The sequence below is a fragment of the Pteropus medius genome, unplaced genomic scaffold (assembly GCF_902729225.1).
Source record: "Pteropus medius unplaced genomic scaffold, Ma_sr-lr_union100, whole genome shotgun sequence".
Taxonomy (NCBI): Eukaryota; Metazoa; Chordata; class Mammalia; order Chiroptera; family Pteropodidae; genus Pteropus; species Pteropus medius.
In genome coordinates, this window is record NW_024346062.1 from 1,950,455 (window position 1) to 1,959,526 (window position 9,072).

A 9,072-nucleotide genomic window follows, 5' to 3' on the forward strand; every position below is an offset into this window, starting at 1 on the left:
TATATGCTGAGTTGAACCCATCCCACAGGACATGTGGTAAATGAATCAGCTTGAAGGGAACTCACTTCTTCTCTGCTGGCTGAACAAATGCTGAAGGATTCTTTACAAAGTCACTGGTACTAGAAGGCAAGTTTCCCAATGCAGGATGTAAACTTGAAGCCACTTAAACTCTCATGTCATTTTTTCCAGAAAGATGGAAGATTAACAAAATCTTTCTAAAGTCAGTTAGCAATGCACAAGCTTATCAAAATGAAATATTTCCAGAAAGAAGTAAAACTTTAGATTCTGAAGAACCTACCTACCAAGTAATAAAAGAAAAATGCCCAGTGGTCTTCCTTGGAAGATTTCTCACCATCCTGTCCAGCTGTCTTGAGGCATTAATAACAGAGGATTGGTGGCATAGATTCCCTGTGAAATGCTTTAGAGTTGCACTTATTTATGCATATACAATATACAATTTACTGTATACCACCAATATTTCCTTAAACATGGTAGATCAGTTGTGAGTCACCTATAGCCAGTTGTGGGAACGGCACCCTGGTAGTTTCCCCGCCTGCTTCATGATTCCTACTTGCAGAAGAAAAAAAAAGTTAAGATTAATTTAAAACTTAATATGTGATGCTCACTGTACTAAAACTTTCTCTATATTGCCACATTGAATCTTCAATCCCATGTGGTAAGTACTATTAGTATGCAAATTTTATGGAGGAAACTAAGGCACAAACTCTGCCAAGGCCATATGGGTCTGTATGGGTCTCATACAGAGATCTAATTCCAAAGCCCATACCTTTGGCTTGTCTTTGGAAGGAAAATGTTTCTCTGCTGTATAAGAGAAGGGCAAGATGTGGATGGGTTTGAAAGTGAACATATTTGGTCTTAGGCAAACTTTTTAAAAAAATGCATCTGTCTTTGGTGATTGCTTGCTTCCATTTTTGTACTGTTTTTCTACATTTCTGTTTCTTCTGTGATTTGGACTATAAATTTAATAAAGCTATTGATTCTATTATAAAATTTGCAATCACAAAATAAAATTTGATCATCTAATCATGGTCATAGTTCTCTATCCCCTAATTTCCCATAGGTATTATATCATCTCCATTTTCTCTCATTACCCTATGTTCCTTTCACCTGTTACTGACCGTGGTGCTGGTCAGCAGAGACAGAAAACCATTCTGCTGCCCCAAATGGTCCCTTGGTACTGGAGGGCACTAACACCCTTAACACAAATCCTTTCTTTGCTCTTTCGCTGCTCAGTAATGACCTCAGATCATCTCCAAAATCTCTTGAGAACATAACATCGATATTCTGAAAGGTTCTGTGCCAAACATGTCAGGCTTTAGGCTTGGTTTCAAATACTAAAATTCTGACTTAAATGAATGAACTATCTGAAATTCTGGCCTCTCAAAGCTTTTGTAAGCTTTTTCAAAGTTTTGGTGACAACCAGCATAGTCTTGAATTCATATTTACACACAGTTTCTTAGGAACAGAATTCTTGAGCAAAATCACTACAGTGTGTTCTAGTTTGCAAACCAATGTGTTTGCTTGTCATATATCATTAGATCTTAAAAATTATCCAATCCAGAACATTTACTCTAGAGATGAGGAAATGGAAACCCCAAGAAGCTAAGAAATATCCCAAAGTCACACAACATATTAATGCTGTGCAGAATTAGAAACCAGGTCTTTTTATCATATCTCTTCTAGTGAACAAACGACAAGCCTGGGGACAGTATGATGTGATGGAAGAAGCGCTTGGCTAGCAAAAAGGAGAGCTAGATTCAGTGCCTGATTCTTCTGTGTGACTTTAGATTAGACTCTTAACCTTTCTGGACCTATTTCTTGGTCCATATATAAACTGATGAATTTGACTTACAATTGTCCAATAAAGATAGGTGCTAGCCACACATGTGGCTATTGAGCACTCAAAATGGGGCTAGTTCAAATTGTTATATAAGTGTAAAATACCTTTATGTTAAAAAAAAAACCAACACATGATTTCAAAGACTTAGTCTTATTTTACAATGAGAATGTAAAGTATCTCATTACTTAATTTTTGTATTAATTACATGTTGAAATCATAACACTTTGGATATGTTGGGTTAAATAAAACATATTACTAAAATTACTGTTATCTATTTCTTTTCCTTTTTTAATGTGGCTACTAGCAAATTTAAAATTACCTCTATGGTTTGCATTATCTTTCTATTTGGCACACTGTAATAGAAGATCTCTCAGGTTTCTTTCAGGTCAAGGGTCAGCAAACTTTTTCTACAGAAGGCCAGATAGTAAATATTTTATGCTTTGGGGACCATATTGTAACTACTCACGTCTGCCCTTACAGCACTAAAGCAACCACAAGACAATACATATGAGTGTGGCTATGTTTCAGTAAAACTTCATACATACATGCACATGGCATGGCTGTATTTCAATAAAACTATAGTTACCAAAACAGGCAATGGGCCAGGTGTAGTTTGCTATCCACATCCTATGGGTCTATTCATTCTTTCTTCCATTTAACAGAGAAGCTGTCATCTATCTTAAAATATGTAAAAAATAAAGACCTAGACTCTGCCTTGAGTCTAGAGGGGAAGCCAGGAGTATAAACACATAAGCCATCATGATATAGCATGAAAAACACTGTAATCAAGGGAGTTAGAGAAGCCTTCTTAGGGAAGCAACAATTGAGATAGAAACCTGAGGAATGAGTAAGGAAGTTTCCAGATTAAAAAAAATAACACAAGTAAGGAGATGTATGTGCACGTGTGAATGGAGCAGTGGAGAACTGTGGTAGTGATAGTGGGAGGTCGAAAAGAGGAAAGGGGCCAGATGATGAAATGCCTTATATGCCACACTGAGACATATTCAGATGCTATGATAGTATATATTCAATGGGAATTCTGAGGGCCAAAGCATGCTACCTTGGGGGCTGGCCCTGAGTGTAGCACCAGCTGTGGAGGGCAGCTAGCCAGCAGGGTATGGAGAGGCCCCAGGGAACCACAAAAGCAGGTGCAGAAGTGATGAGTGGGCAATCTCCAGGTAACTAGATCTATGTGTTTTGCTTTAGAGGGCTGAAAACCTAGCCCAATCCTGGCCACCAATAGGTCAAACAACCTTACCAGGTACTGTTGGCAGACCTCAGGCAGAAGCAGACAAGAAGGAGAAAAGAAGTAAAGGAAGGAAAACAGTTGAAAGAAAAAGAGAGTGAGGTGAAAGCTGAGGTCTTTATAGAGGAAATAAATGACTAATTATGTTAGGACACCCTCAGAGGTGCTGAGTAGGAGGCTGCTAAGGGCTGATATGTTCTTGAGGTTCTTGGCTATGAATTAGAATCTCTTGTATAATTGGAATTAAAAAGAAATACTGATGATACCCGAGCCCCTTCTACCTCCCGAGATTCTGATTTAATTGGAATCAGGGACTTACGCATTAGTAATTTTAAAAGATGATTCTAGTGCACAGCTAGGATTAAGAACCACTGGTTTGGCTGACTGGAAGCTGAAGCGATGCCCTCTGACTATTTGGTTGGTAAGAAGATGCTCAAGAGAAGCCAGGCAAAGCAAAACTGAGAATCTAAATCTATTTTCACATGTGGAAAAACAATAAAATCACATGCTATACTAATTCACAAATATTTGTAGTTGTTTAGTACTGTTATTCGATGCCTATGAAATGTAGCAGTGTGCAAGACTTTTCTGCATTAGTCTGAAACAACTATAATTAGATGGCTTCACCAGAGGTTTTGGGTCCCAGATATTCTAGAGCACTCTCTTTTTCTAGGATCATTAACTGTTAGGGACATATCTTCTGATGCCCAAGATTGCCAGTCACTTTGCAAAAGTAGACTGTTGCTCTGGTTTAGGAAATTTTTTTTTTCTGGCAGAAGACAGAGCCACACAAGAATACTTAATCAAGGGTGTATAAGTTCAAAACCAATTTAAAATAGTATTTTACTTTGCTGTAGTGAGAAATAAATTGACATCTCTCTGCTTTTTAAGTAAAAAATAGAAAATATGAAACAATTTCCAAAGATTCAGGCTGACCACCTTTTTTAATATTGCAACCTCCACTCCCTATCAGCCTGTTTTACTTTTATTTTTCTCCTCAGCATTTCAACTTTTTTCATACTACATAGTTATTAGTTACTTTGTTTATTATCTCCCTCATCCCTACTAGACTGTAAACACTATGAGGGCAAGTACGGTTGCCTGTTTTATTCCGCTGTATTCCCAGTACCTAGCCCTAGTAGGGGCTCGATAAATGTCTATTTAAAAACTCTTGTTATTTTAACTTGTTGCAAAAATGTTTGAGAACAAGAGAGAGAATTCTAATATCACTTTAAGAGTGAGTTTCTTTAAGAAGCAAGTTTTCAAGAAGATGGAATTGTACTAAAGCTGTTTGAAATGAGTCAATAATCCATAGATGGGAAGTGTAGATATAAAATCAATTACTAGGCTGGGCAAAATTAATGAAGTTAGACAACAGTTGTAGAATTGCCTGTTGACTGAGGAGGATCCTTTCAGGATTTTCATTCAGGTGAAGGTCATGCTGAAACATTGTATCTTTATTTGTTTGTTTGTTTTTCTCTTTTCCTATGAGGCCAAAAAGATGAGATGGGAAACAGGGAGAGTTAGAGTAAGAGACTGAATACTTTCTTTCTATAAGTTGTAATCAAACAATAATAGAACCACTTAGGATGGAAATTGCTTATAAGAATTTCTTTATGAAAAATTGCTTTAAAGTCCCATAGTTCTGGAACTGGGCATTTCTGCAGACTTCTTATTCTTAAAAAAAGATTTATGGCAAGTTTAATCTACATGGGACGAAGTAAACCTGGGTTAATTTAAGCAGAGAATTATTGAGTAGGATATTTAACTATACTTATGTTAAAGGCTATTGGTAAGGTTCTTGACTGTAGAAGGATATTAGATTTTCTTGCATTTTTATACATAGTGATCACTGTCTAATAAAAAATACACATCAATCATCATTACGAATTTTGCATAATGCATTATACATTTCAGTAACTAAATTTTATGTGAAAAGGCATCACTTAGTGGCAGTTATTCACTCCTGTAAAAAGCCCTCCCATCCGGGCCCATGGTTGAGTCATTTCTTTTCAACTATTGACAGTTAACTAAATCTTAGGTCTGCTACCAAATGGTAATCCAGTCCAACAGAGAGGTGGCAACAAAACATTGACTTCAATTCTATATCCTAGTTAAAGAAGATGAACAGACTCCAAGGGCTGTGGAAAGAGGAGGGAAAACAAGATGAAGAGGCAGGAGAGAGAAAAATTTGCAGCAAAAAAATAGAGATGGAGCCCTCAAGGGACACCAAGAACAACATGCCACATAGACTTTTGTGCGTACGTATCCACAACTGTGTACATGCATACAGCGATCCCAAAAAACCAGGTAGAATCACACAGAGAGGTAGAGTTTAGGATTTGTTACTAAAGGCTTCTAAAGTATGGAAATAACAACAAGTAGTACTTGCAAAGTGAGTCTATACACTTAAATTAAGTTTATCTATCCTACTTTGGGATATATTTTTCAGCTATTAAAAAACATTACAAACTCTAGATTTACTTTAAGGTAAAATCTTTCCAGATTATGTTCGAGATTACACATACTTAGATGTAAGGATACATTGAAATATCATGGTGGCCTTGAAAGGATCAAAGAAGATAAGATTAAAAGAATGTTTTTCAAATCATATATGAGAAATATAGGAAGTAAAGGAGAATAAAGTAAAGGAATATGAGTACTAAAGAGAAAACTCAAACTAAAATTGCATTTAAGTCCCTCCATGCCTGCCCACACCTCCTTTTGGGGAATGTGCCATGCTCACTTTAGCAAACCAGGTGGCCACATTTTGTACCACATGACCCAGCCTCTCCACTCCTAACCACAGATGATGGTCTTGACATGGGATATTTAGTCTGGAGATTGCCAGTTCAGTGACTTGTCTGTGGCTTAGCAGAATGTAATCTCTGTGACAGCAGACATTTTTGCCTTTTCCACTGCTTTTACCCCAGCATCTGGAAGAGGGTCTGGCATATATTAAATATTCCATAAATATTTCAGAAATGAACAAATGAATGTGGCTTGGCCCCAGTAGACGAGCCGTGTCTATTAAAATCCACTTTTGTGGATTTAAAATTTGAGAAAAGAAGAAGTAGTGGGAGCAAAAGGTGAAAGGATGTTTGGAACTTGAATTGCAGCCAAAGTTCATGGGCAAGTTGTCAGGAAGTTGAAAACAGATGGAGCTGGAAGAGAAGAAATAGAACATATGGATAGAAAGATATAAAGATGTCACAGGAGACCAAGAAGCTGCTCTGGCCCAGCCTCACTTCCCCTGGGCCTTCCTATGCTTGAATGCCCACAACATCATCTCAGAGTCTTAAAAACAACCCCTGCTCTCACCATTCTCTGGAGTTAGCTTGAGTAATTTTTTGTCCCTTCTAATTTTAAAAACCCTAACGGAAGCAATAATGTAGTATTTTACAGCAATGATGTCTCAAGATAAGGTTTTCATAACTACCTACAGGATCCTAGAAGAAGGATGCTAAACTGATATACGGAAATGATTAAAACAGCCGAGACATCAAGTGGTGAAGGGCGAGCGAGTGCCTCCGAGCAGGGGCGGGTGGAGCACAGGAGGGAGCCGCTAAGCGGGGCGTCAGGGACCCTCGAAGATAAAGTTCGGCTTTCCTTTCATTGCGTTGGTTTCCAGTCCCCTCTCCCCTGCTTGTGGACGGCTCTCGCACTCTGCGGTGTGGCGCTGTCTCTGCGACGTATGCGATTGGAATATTTACCACGAGAGGGTTTCCTCGATGCACACGTTGCGCGCTTCATCCTCAGGCTGAGACTGTCCCAGAGCCCGGGGTGGAGACTGACTGCCTCTCAGGCTTAGGAAGCCAAGTGTCCTGTGAAGGGCAAAGACTTGGTTCAGGTTCCTGCGCCTCAGACCCGATGTGGCCGTGAAGGCGGCAGGCAGGAGCGGGGTTGCCGACCACGGTCCTGGGTCGCCCTTGTAGCTCCAGATTCTACCTACTAACGTTGCTCTTGAAAATGTTTTTACCACGACGTGAATAAATTGCCACCTCTTGGAGTCGGGGCTCGTACACAAAAATAAATAGATAGATAGATGATAGATAGATACATAGAGAGAGAGATAAACAAGATTTACAAAATGAAATCAGTCCAGAGGCTAAGAATACTAAAAGATATCCATTCATGCAACGACAATGGTTAAGTGTTTATTAGGTGCAGACATTGTGCTAGTCGCCGGAGACAGCAACATGAAAAGGCATAATCAACCCTCTTTAGAAGTCGGCATTCTGTGAAAACAATAAAGAAGATTCAACCAAGGTGGAAAGGGAGACATTTTGAAGGGAGACATTTTGAAGTAAAGAGTAAGTGGAATTTTGCCAGCAATAAATGAGAAGATTGTATAGAAAAAAGATGTGCTAGAGTTGCTGAGTGGGAGGAGGAGGACATTTAAGGCAGGAGAAATAAATGTGCAAATGCTTGGAAGGAGGAAAACAACACAACCATGGAATTAATGCACTTGTGAAGTGCAAGTAAGGACTAGCAGAAGATGAAGCTGAACAGGTAGGCAGGGCTAGATGGTGAAGGAACTGAACTTTTATTCTGTAGGTGATTAAGAGTCATAAAGAATACAGAGCATTAGGAAGACATGATTGATTACATTTGCACATGAGAAATTTCCCCGTTGGTGGAGTGGTTTGATTGGAGCCAGGTCATAGTCAGGGGTGGGCTGTAGGGAGGTGGTGGAGTAATGAATGGGAATTGGAATGTAGGGCAAAGAGGTGAGAAAATAGAAGAAGGGCTGGATATGAAAGTTTTGAAGTAAAATCATTAAGACTTGATAACTTATGAAGACAAGGTTGTAGGTTTCTATAGACAAAAAATAAGGATGTGAAAAACAATTATTAATATTTGGAAATAATTTTGCCATCTCTAAAGAGAATTTACACATGTTACTTAATCATCAGAACAGCACTGTAGGAGAGCTATTGCCATTTAATAGAAAAGAATAAGTCTCAGAGAACTGAGTGGCTTGCCCAAGGTCGCTTATACTTTAATAGGCACAGCAGTTAGTTTCTCTGACTTGAAGTTCTTCCCCCTACCCGCCTCAGCTGGGCTGTCTCTATGAAAATCAGGTGAACATATAAGAGAGCACAGAAAAATACTTCACGAGGTAGCTCTACCGTTCAAAAGGCAACAACCACAACAAAAAGACAAAAAAAGTTAAACCTTGTCAAAAAATTTTTATATAATTAAAATTATTTTAAATTTCTTCAATAAATTCCCAAAGAACTAAAACATTCAGACTCAGAACTTCATTCTTTTCTTTTACGTATTGATTTTGTGTTTAAATTCAAAGGTAGAAGTCTTCATTTTTCTTATTTTCCTCTCTAAAGAAAAAAGACATTTTATAGTTTGGTGAGCAGGGTTATTTTTCTTGTTGCGATTTATACTCTATTTCAAAAATGGCATGAAATGTGTTTCATAGTGCCCTTGTAGCCAGTTTCTGATGATACTGAACTGAGTCCTTTATATAACGTTGCTCTCGTAAGGAACATGATATTCTTTACTAACATTCAGCGCACTAATCCTTATGATGTCCCTGCCATTTCTACAGGCATCGGGAATTTTATTCTTTCTTTGCGACAGAGAAACTCAGTCTTAAAGTGGCTAAGTTTGTTTCTAAGAGTTTTACAAAGTCAATCAATGCCATTCTCTTTTGCTTTCAATCCACTAGACAACTCAGGCTCCAGCTGAGAAAAAATGTACTGTTGGTTTTTTTTTTTTTATCATATTTGGATTCACATTCATTTGACCTGTACTGAATGCCTAGTATGGGCTGAGTACTACATAAATTATTGTGTTTAGTGTTCAGGAATTTTCCAGTCTTTTATCTACTTAGATAATGATTAATGGAATTAATTTAGTAGAAGGAAGATGATTAATTAATTTTTTCCATCTTGGGGGAAGGAAACAGAATCTTTTATTTTTTACTTTGCTTTTAAAGTGAGTTTCA